Source organism: Pan troglodytes, chromosome 12 (genome assembly GCF_028858775.2).
Source record: "Pan troglodytes isolate AG18354 chromosome 12, NHGRI_mPanTro3-v2.0_pri, whole genome shotgun sequence".
Taxonomy (NCBI): domain Eukaryota; kingdom Metazoa; phylum Chordata; class Mammalia; order Primates; family Hominidae; genus Pan; species Pan troglodytes.
In genome coordinates this window covers 14,906,924-14,925,972 of record NC_072410.2, presented here as the reverse complement: position 1 = coordinate 14,925,972, position 19,049 = coordinate 14,906,924, and the positions used below count along the sequence as shown (strand labels likewise).

The 19,049-nt window shown below is 38.6% G+C and overlaps 1 long non-coding RNA gene across 1 annotated transcript in view; it reads right to left on the bottom strand.

Annotated features, from left to right (window-relative positions):
- Nucleotides 1-19,049, bottom strand: part of LOC107971387 (uncharacterized) — a 68,597-nt gene that overhangs the window by 48,295 nt on the left and 1,253 nt on the right. Inside the window, exon 2 of the long non-coding RNA XR_001714342.2 lies at nucleotides 18,816-18,934. This is a non-coding gene — a long non-coding RNA (uncharacterized LOC107971387). The remainder of the gene's footprint in view (nucleotides 1-18,815; nucleotides 18,935-19,049) is intronic.

Sequence of the window (19,049 nt, the reverse complement as noted above, 5' to 3'; positions counted from 1 at the left end):
TATTTTAAGTATCTACTTACTATTACTAATAAATTAATTACTCATTTAATGCAACTCTTGAATTTCTACCATGAATAAAACACTGCGCTTAGAAATAGGGAATAAATGGACACAGAAGACAGAGTCTTTGCCCTTTCCTGGAAACTACAGAGGAAAACAAAGTAGTCAGATGACTGATTCTGCAAAGTGTATCGGGATTCTTTGGAGGTGTGCCAGATGCCAGTGGGGCACAGAAAGGAGCCACTTTGGCCTATGTGTGTCTGGAAATTCATTGTGAGGAAGATTCCACTTAACCAGAACCTCACTAAAATGGAGACAGGAGAGACACAGAGCTAGAGATACTTGATAGATTGATTGATCGATCGATCGATAGAGAAAAATGGTAGTTCAGAAAACGGAAGAGCTGTAGAATTAGATACACGTGGGCTTGTACATTGGCAATGTTGTATTCATATTAACACTGGAGAGGAATATGGGAGCCAAATCACGCAGTGCTTGGTGGAATAAAAACCCTGAAATATGGATTGACAGGTGGATGGACGGAGGGAAGGAGGTGATGAATGGGTAAATGAGTAGATAAATAGGTATAAAGGTGCATTGGTAAAGGAATGAATATATGGATATTTGAATTATATATTAATTCATGCATTATTTACGTGTTTGTGGGGATGGACAGCCTTGAACTAGAGATCAACATATCTGAGTTATATTTGAAACTCTTACACTAAGTGTACGATCTTGGTCAAATCCTTAACCTCTCTGAGCATCAGATACTTTAAAGTGAGGAAACTACCATCCATTTATCTTACAAGTTGATTGTGAAAATTAAGTGAGAAACTAAATATGTATGAAAACGCTTTGGAAAATGAAACAGTTCTCAAAAATAAGGGAGGATGATGATGATGGTGATTATGCAGCATCACCACACAGCTGATCTCAGTCACAAATTCAAATCCGTTTTCCAGGTGCGCTCTGGTGATACTGTTGAGGCTTAGCAGGCACACAGGCCTAGAACCCTGGTGCCAGAAATGATTCACACAGGGATAGCTCCATAGGAATTTGAGCATGTTCGTTTTTCCTCCAGTCACCATAGGCTCTTTGAGGACAGGCTTTGATATGCCTGGACCCCGATTTGGGATTGTCAGGATCTGTGTAACCTGGATATTAATAACACAGTTCAGTAAATGCATCTGTCTGTCAGTGTTGATGCAGCCTCTGACTTCCCCTGATCCTGGCCCTGATTTTGGCTTGTTGGACAGGCCTCTGCCTGCCCATCCAGCTCTGAGCTTTCCTAAGTCAGCCAGGCTCTCCTGATGAAGAATTAGCAATGAGCTCTTGCCCACCACTCTTTACCTGAGCAAAGCTCCACCTGGCTCCTTGAATTGGATTACTTGGCCTTCTGCACATGCCTCCTTTATGTATCCCGAGCCCACCTGCACGGAGGTCCCACTCATAGCTGAGTCCCGGACTCAGGCTTCATCAGGGTAGATTTATTCCACCTCCCTAGGCAGTGGGTGTCAAGGATGACTTGTAAACTTGTAATGGATGAGGACAACTATAGCTCAAATTCATCCTTTTCTCAGAGACTTGGATTTCTTTAAACGTGATATTATATATGGCCTCAAAACAAAATCAGATCTGAAAAGTCAGTAAAACTCCACCCCTGGTCCAGAAGAGGTTAGGTAAGGGCAGAACAGCTCCCCACTTAGGCAGCACATAAGGGCTGTTCTGCTTTTAGACAGAAAGTGTTACAGAATTCTAAAACATCCCAGTGATTAATTAGTCATCATTTCATCCACAGCTCTTAAACCAGTAGAGCCGGTATAGCGCCCTGGCTTCTTCTCAGTGAAATATAGTCTGTCACATTGATTACAAACATTAATGGTAATTTACCCCTCATTAATCAGAGCAGTCAGCTACAGTACTTTTCAATCATGCATAGTACTTACTTTATTAGTTGGCTGGAATATTTTATTCATCCATTAGTCTCAGAGGCTCTGCAAACAGCTTGTAAATTTAGACAGGGCCTCGCATCCTGAACAGTGTAGCGCCCTTTTTATGGCTAATTTATGGCCCGTGTTTACATTTGTGCCAGGACTCAGGCTTTCTTACTGATCAAGGTTTGAAATATGTGGCCATAAACCCTATTTTTGTATTGGTCCACAATATGAGGAGGAACGTATCATGTTTTTCCCAGCACCGCTCTTTGTGATGTTCATATTCATAGCTAACCGTGATCATGTCTAAAAGCAGTACCAGCATTAACCTCCCTGGAATCAGTCCTTCAATTTAATATGCTACAAGAAGACTTTTCTGTATAGTTTATTTGTTAATTGTATTTCTAGTTAAAAATGTAACAGGCATTTATAAAGAAATTGAACACTTTTAAATTTCGTATCATCGTTAATGCATGAAAATTTATTTTCTTCATAAACTCGTTTTCTTATGCACATATCCTTATGAGCTTACAGATTTAAAAATCAAACAACCAAAAATTTAAAATTTCTCTATATAGCCATAGGTAGAAAATTATTAAGAAAAACTAAATACTGTATTATAGAGGACAGAACTAACTGGGCCGAGCAGGGTTGCATTTATTGTCACCATCTTATATTCTGATACATGCAGAATTGTTCACTTACTGTAATTTAGATTTTTGATTTTGTAGAATTTTAAATTATTCCGGGTCCTTGCCAGTCACTCTAATTTAATGTGTATTAAATTCTGTTTCAGCACAATCCCAGTTTGCCGAAATGCAAACTAAAATAATTTAGTTTGGTTATGTTGCTCTCCTGATTAGCTCATTTGAATTCCCATTTTGCTATTTGGAATTTAAATCAGAGTAGAGCCTTGAATCCAAGAAAATTCCAAAAGTGAGTAAGGATCAGTGATAAGACCTGTACTAATGAAAAAGAATTAAGGAAACCCTCTTCTACTTAACAATGCAATGTAACTCTAGCTTTTTTTGCAATAGCATTATACAACAGTCTTGGTAAAACAGCTTGGGAAGGGGAGGACTCTTTTTGTTCATAAGAACGTGAGGCATCTTGGAGATTAGTGGCACACAGTGTGCTATACGATGTGTAGGGGAAATCATATGTGCCGTATTTTCCTCTAGGAGTTTCAAAGTTCACATTAATATATGTGAACTTAGCAGGTGTTTGTCAACAAACTTTGTCTTTCTCTTTTTTTCCCTTCCCTTGCTTCCTCCCTCCATCCCTCCCTCCCTGCCTTCCTGTTTTCCTCCCACATTTCTTTTTTCTTTTTCCATTTTTCTTTTTGGCACTGCATCCATTATATTATTTCACAGAACTCAAGTGAGGAAATGCCAACTCAAGTGAAAGGGTTGAGAAGTGTTACCCCTTCTCTAGGAAAATGTAACAATTAATTAACTTTCTGACTCTTCTCCCAGCATCCTGAGAAAAGATGGATCTTCCACTATGCTATATGCAATATTTCTTGTGGTAAAAATGACCCCTGGTTGGCAAATTGCAGTTGAACAATGAACACCTCATGGGAAATCACAGCTTTGCACTTCCCTGCCGCTGGTGACTGCTTCCACTGGGCATGTCTCTTGCAGAGACGCTGTTAGTTAGGCCCATAGAATTGTTACCAAAGGTTTTGGTTCTTGTGGCTCATGAATCTTCTAAGCTTGGGAAGTCTTTGCACTCTGTCCATGTCTTTTCCTTCACATGTGAGCCCTCACCTGGCGAGCCAGAGAAAACAGGGTCCAGATGGCTGAGAAGACTCTCATGATGACAACTCCCACAGAAGAGGGGGCCTCAGGACTGATGTTCTCATGAATGAGCTCAGGTTCCTGTCCTGTATCCCTCAGAGTGGAGAGGGGACAATTGTTGCCAGTAATAGTCTTGGGAGTCCCAAGGGTTTGTTAAACTTAAAAGGCCCCATTGGGTGCTACAGCTGGACTAAAAACCTGATGATCTTATCAACATGAAGAAATGAATTTCAATTCTGACAGCAAAGGATTTTTTTCAAAGAAAATATTTTTCCAAATCACCTCGGACTGAGTCTCTGTTAATATTTTGGACTCTTTCTACTAACCTATCTCTCTGTTCTGTGATCAGCCTTGATTTCTACAACAATGCTAGGCAAGGATGTTTTCAAATCCTGGCTGTGTCATTTAACCTCCAGCAGCCTTCTTTACATTGATGCCCTTTTTGATTCTTTGGCTACATTCTGCATTCATAGAGAAGGCCTTTAATGAATGGCTTATTTTGATGGTATGAGATATGCAGAGTCAGTTCTTTGACATATCCTGCTATTTTATGAGTAAATTCAACAGCTATAACATGAAAAATGAAAATTTGCGTGGGACTGGTGAAAAATGCCACTTGAGCTCCTGTATTGTAAGTTGGAAAATAGAACTTTTTCTTGATGAATTTGGGTGGCATATTATGGAACCTTCAAGAGAGATATTCTCTAGGCCTGTGGGAGGGAGTAGCAGAAATTTCAAGGCCTCACCTTGAGTTACCTCAAGTTGCGTATCTCTCATCCAAAATGCTTTGGACCAGAAGTGTTTCCAATTTGGGTAGTTTTTTTTTTTGGGGATTTGAGAATATTTGCATATAAATCATGAGATATTTTGGGGATGGGACCCAAGTCTAAACATGAAATTTGTTTGTGTTTTAAATACACTTTATATGCATAGCCTGAAGGTAATTTTATATAATTTTAAAAATAATTTTGTGCATAAAGCCAAGTTCTTATACATTGAGCCATCAGAAAGCAAAGGTGTCACTGTCTCAGCCATGCATGTGGACCACCTGTGGTTGTTTATCACCACCATCCTTCTTGGCTCTGGATTTACATGCTACCAATAAGCAATCATGTTCTTATACTTATTCACATGTAAGTACTTAACAGTAAATAATATGCCAGAAAATAAAACAGTAAAAACTAACGTGTCCAAGGTAACTAGGAAGCACAGTAGCCTCATCGGACACCTGTATCAGCTCTTAAGCAACAGCAACAGCAAACCATGGCAGCTTTCAGTCTCCACCTACGGTGCTGTGTTTTGATTAAAAGGTTACTGTACACTGAATTTTTTTAAGTAAGAAGAAACATCGGAAGTGGTGGAGGGACCCAGGAAACGGGTCTTCTACGGATGAGGAGGCACCTTCCTCACGAGGATGCTGGATAAACGGTATGTTGTGTGTCTGTGTGCTGACTGTGACCCATCACCTGAGGAAAAGTGTAACATTTTCTACTTGTGTTATCATGACAGCGCTCAAAATGTTTGGATTTGGGAGCATTTGGAATTTTGGGTTTTCTGATTAGGGATGCTCAAACTGTACTGTCTCATCTCTTCAGAAAATACAGAATCTTAAACCCTCACGAACATGATTTTCCTTTCTCACAAAATAGAGATGCAATTTCAAGTGTTTTAAGATAAGAAGCTGTACACAGAAATTCTGAGCAGAAGACATGGAGATATGATATGAGTTTGACTAGTTCCCCTAAAGAAAACAAATCATGTAACAAGACACAAAAGACTTCATAAAAGAATATTCTAGGTTCAGTGAGATTGCTCCCATTCCCTTAGGTGCCTTACAGCCTTTTAACACCCTTATTTAAGAAAGACTGGAGTTTGTGCAAATGCAGAACACTATTGAAGAAATGACCTGTAATAAATCTCCATGTCACCCTCCATTTTGCTGTCAGAAATTTTATTGATATTTAATTATCATGTTCCTCCAGAATAATATTTACTGAACATTTCCAGTGTTGTAGGAATTCATGGATTATCCTCCAATAGCCACAGAGCTGGATTTTTGATTCCTTGGAATTTTGGACTAGTTTATTATATTCCTGTTTGTTATGTAAATTACGAAAGCGTATGTAAACAAAAGTCTAAACATTTTGCATGACATACTGAGCTGAAATTCTTTCAGAGCTTGCTTCATAATAAAACCTTCCATGTGGCTCAGGAGCAAGTAAATTAATCTTACTGTTAAATCCAGACTTGAGATTAGCTCAGGTTTTGTGCATTTGCTCTCCCAAGTGAAATAAGCACAAGGCTCTTTAATTGCTGTTGACAACACTTTCTTAAGGAACTGGAAAAAAGCAAAAATATATTCATGATGGCATTAATAACTGTAGAATAACTCTGTATTTATAGCTTTTGACAGTAAGGCATATAAAATATATTTTTACCAGAAATATTATTATTTGGATATTTCAAAGACATTTTGGTTCTGCCCAGCATCAGCCTGAGTCCTGTCATTGAAGTGTATCGCTATTCCCAAGGGTTTCACATTCTTTCAGTTTTAAACCAGACATGCTGTCTTAAGGTATAATATTCTAAAAAAGGTGGGGCAGGGGAAGAAATAGAAACCCTTGGAATTCCTATATTAATAACCTGTGTTGTATATTTTCTGAAAAAGTCTCTCATGCCATGTTTTTGTTACTACTATTAATTGCGCTGATATGTCTGTGTTCCCCTCACCAATTTGTTATAATCTATATTCAGCACTGTCTCTGACTCTGTGGATGGAAAGATGTAATTGCATAGATGAATTATTTATTTAACAAAACAACTAAAAGTCATTCCTGATTTACTCTCAATCCTTATCTTCTTCCCTTTGAGGAATATCAATTCATATATTTCCAAGCCTCCAGAAATGAAGTGGAAGATATGATAATATCATTTACCAGTGTGCATCAGCTTACAATCCTAAAATTCTAAAAATTACTGGTAATTAAGATCATGTGTATTATAATTTTTTGTTTTTTTAATGAGACAGAGTCTCACTCTGTCACCCAGTCTGTAGTGCAATGGTGCGATTTTGGCTCAGTGCAACCTCTGTCTCCTGGGTTCAAGCTACTCTCCCACCTCAGCCTACCAAGTAGCTGGAATTACAGGCGTGCGCCACAATGTCCAGCTAATTTTTGTATTTTTAGTAGAGGCAGGGTTTCACCATGTTGGCCAGGCTGTTCTTGAACCCCTGACCTCAGGTGGTCCGCCCACCTTGGCCTCCCTAAGTGCTAGCATTACAGGCGTGAGCCACCGTGCCTGGCCTCAGGCATACTATAATTTTAACTATGCTTCTTTTGTTTCAAAAAAGTCCAGCTTTATCCTTATTCAATATGTTTTCTAATCATCAACTTCTATCCTTTTTCTCCAGGAAGCCACTGTCACTTCCATCTCATCCCAATTTCATGCTCCTGGGTATCCTGTGGTGGTTCTCTGTTCCCCTCTTTCCTGGCCTCCAGTGTTCCATTGCCATTTCCATGCCATGTATTACTGAAGCCAGTGATGACATAAATCATGGCTTCTCTTGGAGATATTTTTATTTTCCACTGCTTTAGCCCTAAATGAATAGTTTTATCACTTGTTAAGAATTCATGAACTAATATATCATTCAGTGGTCAAATATTTATTAAATTTTATTCTTGAGCTCAGTACTTTGCTAGAATGTTACAAGTGTTTAACAATATTTTGTCTTCCCTATTCTATTTACTTTTCTACCTCCTGGTGCTATTTGTTATTTTTGCATATTAAAAGCGCTTACAATTCTATAGGTTATATACTAAAATATAGTGGTATACACTTTACCCTTAACTCTAAGCTTTACAGCTTTCTAAATCTTCTAAGTTTTTCTTTCTACATGTGCAGTTGTTGCTATTACAGACATTCCCCATTCTCTTTTGTTTTCCGGCCACATTCAAAATATCATTTTCTCTCATTTCTATCTGCATGTGAACTTTGGTCTTTGACCATTAATCATCTTCTGTTTGGAACTTCTAAAACACTCCTTTTTTGACAACGTTGTTGCTTTACAACTTGATTCCATGTCCAATTATCCTCTTCTAATTGTTCCTATACTTGTACTGCTGTCACACTTGAAATGGAATTGGAAGAATTAGGCAAGAAATAAAATGTGTGCGTGTGTGTGTGTATCTGTGCAAGTGTGTGACAGAGTGGAAACTAATGTCAGTGTGATCTAATTTGGCCAATGTTGGCCATTCCTTAGAGACTCCAGATGTGTATGTCTGTGGTTTAGTCAAAATTTTTGCATTTATACACAATTTAAGAATTATTTATTGAGAACAGACTACGTATATGCTAAGAACTCTATCAGGCACTCCTCGCGATAATCATTTAAATCCTATCACTGCTTAGTAACAGGGAACAACTTCGCATGTGTGTAAAATAAATTTCCAAAGGAACCTTTGTGAACCTTCAAATGCATTTTGGTATTTAATGATATATGATGGTAAAATTCATGTACAATTTGTCATTTTAGCCATTTTAAGTGGAAAATTCAGGAGCATTAATGACATTTATAATGTTGTACATCCATTACCACTATTCCCAAAACTTTTTCATCATCTCCAACAAAATCTCTGTATACATTACATGAAAATTTCTATCTTTTTACTAACAATGTCATTTTTCATATATAATTTCCTGATCTTTTCTTATTTGTTTGTCCATGTTTTCAATTAGCTCTTTAATGATATTTAGTAAGTCTCATGTCTGGGCTTCCTCAGGGATGGTTTCTGTAATTTATTGGAATAATAAATAACAATTTATTGTGTTCCTTTGAAGGAACGATGGCTTTGTTTCTTTGTATGTTTCCTGATATTTTGTTGAAAGCTGGACTTTTGAATATCATAATGTAGTAACCTTGTAAATCATATACTCTCCCTTCCTTTGGTTTTGCTATTTTTTTCTGATTGTCGACAGCAGTAGTAGTTCACACGTTTAGTAACTTTTAAAAATTATTTTTTAAAGATTGTGTTCTTTATCATGTGTGGTCACTGTAATCTCTGTTCCCTAACTGCTGTTCAGCTAGTTTTAGCAGATTTCCTTCAACAGGAGAGAGACAGAGAGAGAAATAAAGAGAGAGAGAGAGAGACTGAGAGAGCACAAAACAGAACACACACACAAGAAACAAACAAACAAACATCACTCTCAATCTTTGCAGATCATCCCTGTGCTAGAGAATTCTTTCAACACTTAGGAGTTGTGCATTGAGCTGAGGGATGAGTGTGATCTGAAAGCTGAGGTTCTTCTCAGGGCATCTCTGAGCATGTGCATGGCTTTCTAAAGTTTCTCTTATACAACCTGCTTTTGAATGCACAAATTTTTCAAAGAAACTCTACCTCACTGTTCCTTCAGGGCCTTACATGGCCTATTGCATGTCTCCACCTAATCTTTTGCTCCATGCATCTGTGGGTTGCTAGTGTTTTTTGAGCAATGCCTACAGCTTTTCAGGCCTCAGTAAATTCCAGATTATGTGACACACAGAGGAGCACCTTGCATCTGTCCTTCAGGTAGCTCCTGGGCAAGTTAGAACGGGCATACACAATAATTTGCCAATAAACTCTGCTCTGCTCTACTCTTTCCAGAATCAGGCACCAATGGCCCTCACTGGGAACCTGGGCTTCTGTTTTCCTGAATGCTGCCAAGTCAAGAAAGGGAGTGGAACAAGGACAAGTAAAAATGTCATAGAGCTTTCCTACCATTTTTAAGTGGTCTTTTTGTTGGCTCAGCATCCCCTTGGTTGCTATAAGCCTTTGTATGTTTTCTAGAGTTCTTTGAAAGCTTTTCCTGACCAGTTCTGTTTGCTATTTGATGTTTGATGTTTCCGTGGGTGGACAGGAGCTTGGAGCTGCCTGTCTGACAATTTGCTGATGCCATTCCTTTCACTCCTGTCCCTGGGTTATATTTTTTTTACATACTGAGGTATAGATACCATCTTCAGAAAATTAGATTCTATTGGTTTGAAAGTTAAGGTGGTCTTAAGTGTTACAACAAATAGGGCCCCTAAATTTTATGATTTATTAAAAGAAAATCTTTCTTAGTCATATAACAGTCCAAGGGTCTAGATCAGAAGGTGGATCTCTACACATGGAGATTCAAGCAGATGCAGGCTCTTTCCTGTAACATCCTGGGGGCTACTTCACCCTCTGGGGCAGTGCTGCCCAAGAGAACTTTCTGCAGTTATGGAAAGTCTATCTCCATGCTGTCCAATACGATAGCCACTCATCACAGATGGCACTTGAGTGATTGAAGAATGGCTAGTGTGATTGAGGAACCAAATTTGTCCTTTGATTTAAATTTAATTCACTTAAATTTACACAGCCACATGTGGCCAGTAGTTACTGTTTTGGGCCTTTAAATCACCAGCATGGTCAAGGCTCGATTGCCATGTCTAGGTTCTAATAAGGTAAGCGGTAGATTGCTTCGTGGAGTCATCGGGCATGTGCAGTTTGAGAGCTGACACACATCACTTCTGCTCAGGTTCCACTAACTCGCTTGGCTCACCAAGTTGCAAAGGAGGCTGGGAAATATTTTCCCTGGCTGTTCATCCATATCTCCACTATAACGACTCTGGAAATAGAGCAGGAGGGAACTTTTTGCACAACTAGCAGAGCAGGCTTGATCACAGTTGCTCTGGTATAAGGCCCAACCATAATTTTTTTTTAAATCTTCCAAAATGATTCAGATATTCAGTTGTGTGAACTAATGTGCCCTTGTTTATTATCTGTTAAATTGGGATAATGACACCTACCTCATGGGGTTCTTGCAAGGAATTGCCGTTACAGAAGTCACATACTGAACTGGCAGCTATTCAACAAATTGCAGCTATTAATTGCCCATTATTGTTGTTACTGATTGTAGTTTCTCAAAAATGGACAGCTTCTTCCTCTATTTCTCTGTTAGGCATTAATATACTTTTAAAAATCACATATTTTCTAGATGCTGCAGTTTTCCAAATTTTTCTTCACATATTCTGATCCTTCTCTCTTTTTACTTTATTATTATTTTAAAGATGGGGTCTTAGTCTGTCACCCAGGCTGGAGTGCAGGGGTATGATTATGGCTCATGGCAGCCTCAAAATTCTTGGCTCCTATGATCTTCCTGCTTCAGCCTCCCAAATAGCTGAGACTACAGGTGACTACAGGCACATGCTATCATGACTGGCTTTTTCTTTTCTTTCTTTCTTTCTTTCTTTTTTTTTTTGGTAGATATGGGTGTCTCACTGTCTTTCCCAGACTAGCTCCAACTTCTGGCCTCAAGCAATCCTGCCTCAGCCTCCCAAAATGCTGGGATTACAGGTGTAAGCCACTACACCTGCCTCTTTTTACTTTATTTATTCCCCAATTAAAATGAAATAAAAGACAAAACAGAGAACTCTACTGTATCTAAATATTGAGAAGGCAAAATCCAGTATCTCTGGGCTCTGGGAATGCCTACATGAAGAATATATGTTTTTTCTCTAAGTGATACATAGTCCTAAATGGAGAGCTTGACATTGTCTGATAACCATGCCACAAAATGATGGTGCTATATTTAATGTATGTGCAAAGGACTGTAGGTGGATAGGACTGGGGGGAGAACATTGCTTTCCTGGGTTGATTGACTTTACAAAGGAGGTGACATTTGAGTAGTATTCAGATGGATGAAAAGTCTTGCCAGGCAGAGAAATAAAAGAGAAAAAGACGTTTGAATTCCTACAGCTCTCAGTAGAGTAGCACGCTCTGCTTGTAGTAGATGCTTAAAATTATCTCTTGATAATTAGTGAAGGGATTTCAAAATATCATATATAACGAGCTGCTTAACAACCTAGGCTCTAAAACACATGTGATCCCTAGTCAGACTCCCAGAAAAAAAGCCTCTGTGACACTAGCGAGGCCTCATTTTAGCACTTCTGAATATTCTCTCTCAGCAGCTTCTAAACATGTCTCCCTCCAACTGGATGCTGAAAGAATGTCACCTCTCAGCAGAATGAAGTTGCCACTAGGTAGAGCTACAGACGCCTAGTCACTTTATACCTCTGGACTGGCAACAAAGAACAATAACTGGAGAGCAGAATTCCAAAATCCAATAGAATGACATTAAAGGCCCTGCTTTAGACTCCAACCTATTTTCTGCAAGCCAAATAACAACACAGTTGAGCGATGGTTTCTGGAAGTCTGCTGGTGTAACAGCTAGGTTAGGCTGTATCACAGAAAACAACTCAATACAACTTATATAAATGGATTTTCTTCAAAACTAGAGGTTTTTTTTTCTCTCTCTTTTCATCTTTCCTCTCTAGTTGCTCAAACAAAATCCAAGAATGAGCACTGTTGACCTTTATTTTCTAAAAGCACTTCTTTTTATCAAAGGGAATATTAGACCTCCTAGCTTTTTTGCATTGGGGCTTTTGTTTTGTTTTCTTTTTGTTTTTACTCTTTAAAGTTTATGTTTTTCCATTCTGGAGATATAGTTCACACGCTTAACCATCATCTTAACCATTTACTGTTAAACATCTACACATAGTATATGCATATATGCTATATATAGCATGGAAGTATTACATCTCTAATTTTAATAAGACATGTCTATATTTCCACCTGTAGCTCATAAATAGTATGTTCATTTTTCCTTAAGTGCTTTGCAAAGCTGAAATTATGATTTGGCTTTATAATTGAGAGCACCTGAATCTTATGTTTTATCAAGGTTAATCTGCAAACACTGATAATTTCCTTTTCCACTAGACTCACAAGTATTTTGGGGGCTGACACGCTTTCTCCTTTGTTTCCCTGAGATCATCAGCTCAGGAATCAAACTGCTTGGGTTTGATTCCTGCTCTACCAGTTCCTAGCTTCAAAACTTTGGATAATTTCTTCAGCCATTTTGTGCATCTTTTTAAAAATAAAATGGCAGCAACTATTATAGGGCTTTTGTGGGAATTAAAATCAATTAACGAATACACGATATTTAATATAACCCCTGATACCTAGTAAGCACTCAATATTAGCTGTTGTTTTCTGACTATTCTGAGACTTCTAAATTCTCATCACCATAATCCAGGGAGGTGGGTTTTTCGGTAAAAATTGACAATCATATTGCAACTACTACTTACGGTATCCTCTGTTTCTAATGACTGAAGTCAATACACAAATACTCAGTTATAAGCCTTTTAACCTGTATCATTAAAGGCATGTGATAGCTAATTTTATGTGTTAACTTGGCTGGGTGCCGAGTTGTTTGGTCACAGACCAGTCTGGATGTTCTATGAAGTAATTTGCTGAAGCCAATACACAAATACTCAGTTATAAGCTTTTTAACCTCTATCATTAAAGGCATGTGATATAGTTAATTTTATGTATCAACTTGGCTGGACTGTGGTGCCGAGTTGTTTGGTCATATACCAGTCTGGATGTTCTATGAAGGAATGTGTTGAATGTGATTCTTTTTAAATCAGCAGACTTTCAGTAAAGCAGATTACTCTCCATAATATGGATGAGTTTCATCCAATCACTTGAAGGCCTTAAGAGCAATGACTAAGGTTTCTCAAAGAAGAAACCACTCTGCCTAATGATTGTAACCCTGTCTGAGTCTCCAGTCTGTCTGGCTTTCCATGTGAATTTCAGAATCAACATTGCAACATAAACTCTCATCTAAATTTCCAGCCTGCCAGTTTGCCCTATAGATTTAGCATTTACAAGGCCCTCAATTCACATAAGCCACACATGAACCAATATGCAAATGCTCATATATGTTATATTATATGTATGCAGATATAGGAATACGTGTGTGTGTATATACGTATATTCATTGTATTGGGTCTAGTTTTCTGGAGAATGCTGATTAATCAGATTTTGGTACTGAAAGTTATTCTGGGAGAATGGAAACTTAAAGGCGATTTCTCTAAATTACTTTCAGGGTTTTAGGAATTAGTAGTAAAAAAAGCATTGATAATCCATAGCATGACGTGGCAGCAAATATACACAAAATATCACCATTGGATGCTCCTAATTAAACACTTATAAGAACCCAGGTCTGGCCTGGTGTGGTGGCTCACACCTGTAATCCCAGCACTTTGGGAGGCTGAGGCAGGCAGATCACGAGGTCAGGAGATCGAGACCATCCTGGCTAACACACTGAAACCGTGTCTCTACTAAAAATACAAAAAAATTAGCCAGGCGTGTTTGCAGGCATCTGTAGTCCCAGCTACTCGGGAGGCTGAGGCAGAAGAATGGCATGAACTCAGGAGATGGAGCTTGCAGTGAGCCAAGATCACACCACTGCACTCCAGCCTGGATGACAGAGTGAGACTCTGTCTCAAAAAAAAACACAAAAAAAAACCAAAAACCAAAAAAACAAAAAACCCAGGTCTTGGTGATTGGTGATCATGTATTTGATATCTCAGAACATTTTTGTCAAACTAATAAGCGTGATGAGTGAGATTGGCTGGTTGCCCTAATGTCAATGGACAAAGTGGAGAAACGAAAGGATAAGCTCAGGGACATAAATTCTCAGATCAAGAGCTGCATAAAAGATTTGAAAGTCTCCATGTTTGCCCTTAAAAAAACTTTTATGTTCTGTAGCAGCAGAGCTGAAATTGCTGCTGAAAACCAAACCAGAGTCTTTTCCTCCAAGTGGTTGACTTACAACACTAAATGAATTTCCCAACCATGTCGGGTGTCTGCTTTAAAGTGAAGGCATTAATTGGGAAGAAACAAGACCCTGAAATTTGGAATAGAGACATATGAGAAGATTCTGATTAAGGTGAGGACACGGAACCCCTAAAATTCGAGTGAAAGTTTTTTCCTGGTAGAAGCAGCCCTTCCACCCTGTCTGGAGATGCTCACCCTGCTTTACCCAAGAAAACTGTAATGGTTTCCCCTGAGGTATTTGCCTTTCAAAATACTACCGATTCTTTTCACAACCCTACTTCTGCTTCCCTTCTTTACTTCTAGACCCATAACTAGACTCAAGTACAAAGTATGAACTATGAATAGATATGCAACACTCCAAAAGAACTACATGATTGTTCAGTTTATACAGACAAAAATCCATAGAATATATGTAAGCATGGATATAAGGGTGTGGTATAATGGAAGAAACATAAATTAGACCAGGCCTAATGTATTGACATGGGCCTACCAAGCAGAAATTTTAGATTCAACCTTGTAGCTCATGGGGTTAGAAAAGGTTCCAACTGTTTGATTAGTTGGCTGAAACACAAACGAAAAGGTGGCCTGCATTAAATAAAGCTGAATGCCAGAGAGGCCTTGGTATACCATAGAGGAAGGTACCCAAAGGCTTAGGGAGACTGGAATGTTAGAGAGAGGATTTATTGTGTGAGACCTGCTCACCCACCCTAGGAGAGGCGGCAGGGTACACCCTTTCCCAGGGCTGTAACAGCTACACTTGGAAGGAGATCCTCAGTGTCCTTAAAGGACCCCATGCACCTTCTCTGATCCCTTTGGTTCTATTTTTCTGTAGGCCCTTGACTAATGCAACACATGATTAAACTTTAGTCCTAATGCCAATGAACTCAAGATAAAAGATCTGGAGACAAAGATTTGTGTTTCGGGCCCAGTTTTGCCAATACTGACTGTGTGACCCTCAATCGGTCCTCCTTACTGTGCTCCAGATGTGTTCTCATCTGAACATTGAAGATGAAAATGTATGACTAATATGATTCTATGGAGCAAATGGAAAAGATATGCTAAGTAACCTGAGAAGTGCTCTTAATGAACGCAGTTAAGTTCAGGAAAACTACCTGTTTCACCTTACTTGAACATTGGTATCTAATTCTCATTTCATGATGTTCATGTTGGGTCATTCCAATAGGTTTTTGAGGCACTTTATGGATTTATAATTCAATAAATGTATATTGGGCAATTGTTTAAATAAATAGAGTCATGGTCTAGGCCAACACTGTACAAGAGAAATATAATGAGAGCTACATTTAAAAAGTGAAAAGAAACTGCTGAAATTAGTTATAACAATATAGCTTACTTAACCCAATGTCTCCAAAATATTATCAATTCAAAGCTAATAATATAAGATGGTATTGAAGAGATAATTTACATCATTTTTTATAAGATCTCCACAAAATACAGTGCTTATTTTTATTTACAGCAGATCTTAATTTGGATGAGCCTCATTTCATATGCTCAATAGCTACATGTGGCTGTTGGCTCCTGTATTGGCCAACGGTTAGGTGTGGGCTATTCCAGTGGAAAATCCCATTGTCCCTTACTCTGCACCAGTGTACCCCACCTGTCATTTAGGCAAATAAGATATAAATGTGGTTCCAAATTTCACAGAAAATTACTAATTGTTTGTCCTATCACGAGGGACGATAAGGGACTATATTCAAATATTACTGTTGTTTTTATCACTTCTGAGTTATAAGGAAAGAGAGACACATTTCTCTCCTTTTCTTTCTTCTCTAAATTACATATTGGACTTAATCCTCTACATCACTTGCCTAAATAATTGTGTCACTCCTTTTTAAAAATGCTGCAATTACTATGAAATAGTCGATTAAACTGTAATTTGATTTTAGATTTAACATACAGCCTAGAGAATAATTCTTGGTAATGGCCTCTTTTTCTGATCATATGCTTTCAGTTATAAAAAACAGCTATGCAATATCTGTACCATCATACAAAAGTGACTCTAGTAACTGTTGATGGGGGTGTTGAAGTTCATCAGATAGAAAAGTAATCTTTGCATGTCCAATTTTAGCAAAGAACTGTTTCTGGAGAATGATGCAACATTAGGACAGTGCAGAAACTATCAATAAAGAACTTTCCCCCAGGCCTTGATAATTGAAATGAGGTAGCTGACAGTGTCCTCATTGTTTCTGAGCTTTCTTAAAGAGTTCAAGGCCATAGCCAAAGGATACCTAAGTGTAGGATTTTTTTTTTTTAGCTTTATTCATGATTTGGAACTAAGGGGACAAAGGTAGTAAACATGGTGCTAGGACTTAACCGGAAAGAACCAAAGGGAAACCAGCCATTTCATAATTCACTGGTTTACTTACCAGGTGTTTTGATAGGTATTTACTATGTGTAAGCCAGTATTCCACAAAGGGAAAATGGAAGTTAGAAAATATGGTGTAGTAACATTGTTCATGGAACCTAAAATCTCATAAGGTTAAAAAGAATTGACACAAATAACTACAGTGCAAAGCACTACAAGAACCGTGTCAATAAGAACTAGGTTGTTCAGAGGAAGAAAAGATCACTGCATGACGTCATAACCAGAGGGGACTTCAAAAAGGAGGGGCCATGTGAAATGGGTTGTTTAAGAACAGCAGAAGTGAAGAGGAGGAAGAACGATATGGGAAATTGAACGTGAGGAAGAGTTGGAGGAGAGGTTTCAACTATTCTAATTTTCAGGAAGTCTTAACACTCTTGTTGTTATTATTATTATTATTATTATTATTATTTTGAGACAGGCTCTCACTGTCACCCAGGATGGAGTGCAGTGGCCTGATCATGGCTCACTGTAGCCTCAACCTTCCCAGGCTCGGGTGATTCTCCCACCTTAGCTTCCTGAGTAGCTGGGATCACAGGTGTGCACCACACCCAACTTTTTTTTTGGTAGAGACAGGGTTTTGACATATTGCCAAGCCTGGTCTCAAACTCCTGGGCTTGAAGGATCTGCCTGCCTTGGCCTCCCAAAAAGTGCTGGGATTACAGAAACAAGCCACCAGGCCCAGCCACCAATCTTGAATAAAATGCTTTTCTTAACTGTTTGACATGTATCGAATTTATGGCATAGAACATATTTTATTCTTTTAAAGAAAACCTTGGCTCCTTTTCATAAAAAACATAAATAATAAAAAAGGGGGGCAAAAATTGGAAAATGGAAGTTTCTCTTTAATTTGAGTAATGGGTTTACTAGAAGAGCAGGCTTATAAGCAAATTAAAAGATAGAGTGGGATGTTTGAATACCAGGCTAGAAGATTTGAGCCTCATGTGGCTAAGTGAGACTGTGACTCCAGGCAGGTAGGTGGCTTTGGGAGGCTTGTTTTATGCCACAATCAAAGATTGATTTAGGAAAATTGTACCTAGTAGTGGCATTTATAATGAAGAAGACTACTGGCAGCAAGATTATTAAGAGTTTACTTCAGTGGACTAAGAATAAATAAATAGGGACCTGGACTAAGTTGGTAACAATAGGAAGAGAGGAAACAAGGGCAGGTGAGAAGGACTGTGCGAGGAAAATGTGACTGTGTGTAAATGCAAGCACTGAGAGAGAGGTGACTGAGGTTTCAAGCCAGGAGATTGAAACACCAATACTAGAAATACAAAAGTCTTCAAATCAGTCATGTATAGTCATCCCTCGGTATCCCTAGGGCATTGGTTTCAGGAGCCCCCTGCTAATACCAAAATCCAAGGATGCTCAAGTGCCTGATATGAAATGGTATAGTATTTGTATATGATGTACACATGTCCTTTGGTATACTTTATCTTTAGATTACTTATAAAACCTAGTACAGCATTCACGCTAAGTAAATAGTTGTTGTGCTACATTGTTTAGGAAATGATAACAGGAAAAAAAAGTCTGAACAGGCTCAGTACAAACACAACCATCCATTTTAAAAAAAAAATTTCGATCCATAGTTGGTTGAATTCACGAACACAGAACCCATGGAAACAGAAGGTCCACTATGTATTGAAATTAGGATGCTCAAAACTACCCGGAGGGAAGGCTATTAGGTTAAAAAATGCCCCCCTCCCAAAAGATATTCACATCTTAACGTGAACGTGGGTGTTAGCTTATGTGGGAAAAAAAAAAAAGAAAAAGAAAAGAAAATGTTTGCGAATGTGATTAAGTTAAAAATTTTGATCCAGAAGCTTATCCTGGATGATCGGCATGGGCCCTTATGTATCCTTATAAGACAGAGGCAGAGGCAGATGGCACACAAACAGAAGAGAGGAGTGGGGGAGACCCCCTCAGCAGACAGAGAGCCATTTAAAGATCCTTTCCTGCTGGCCAAGAAGATGGAAGAAGGGGCCATGAGACCAAAATACAGGCAGCCACTGCTCACCGTAACAGGAATGCAAGGCTGCTCTTGACGCTGGAAAAGCCAAAGCTAGGGATTTTCCTTCGGTGTCTTCAGAAGGAGGCTTGGCCCAGAGAAGCAGACCAGGCTTCTGGACTCTAGAACTGCAACAGAATACATTTGCAATTTTTTTTAAGCTACCAAATTACTGGTAATTTTTTCAGGAGTCCTAGGAAATGAACACTATAAAACATCCCCAGAATGCTGGAAATGTGGAGC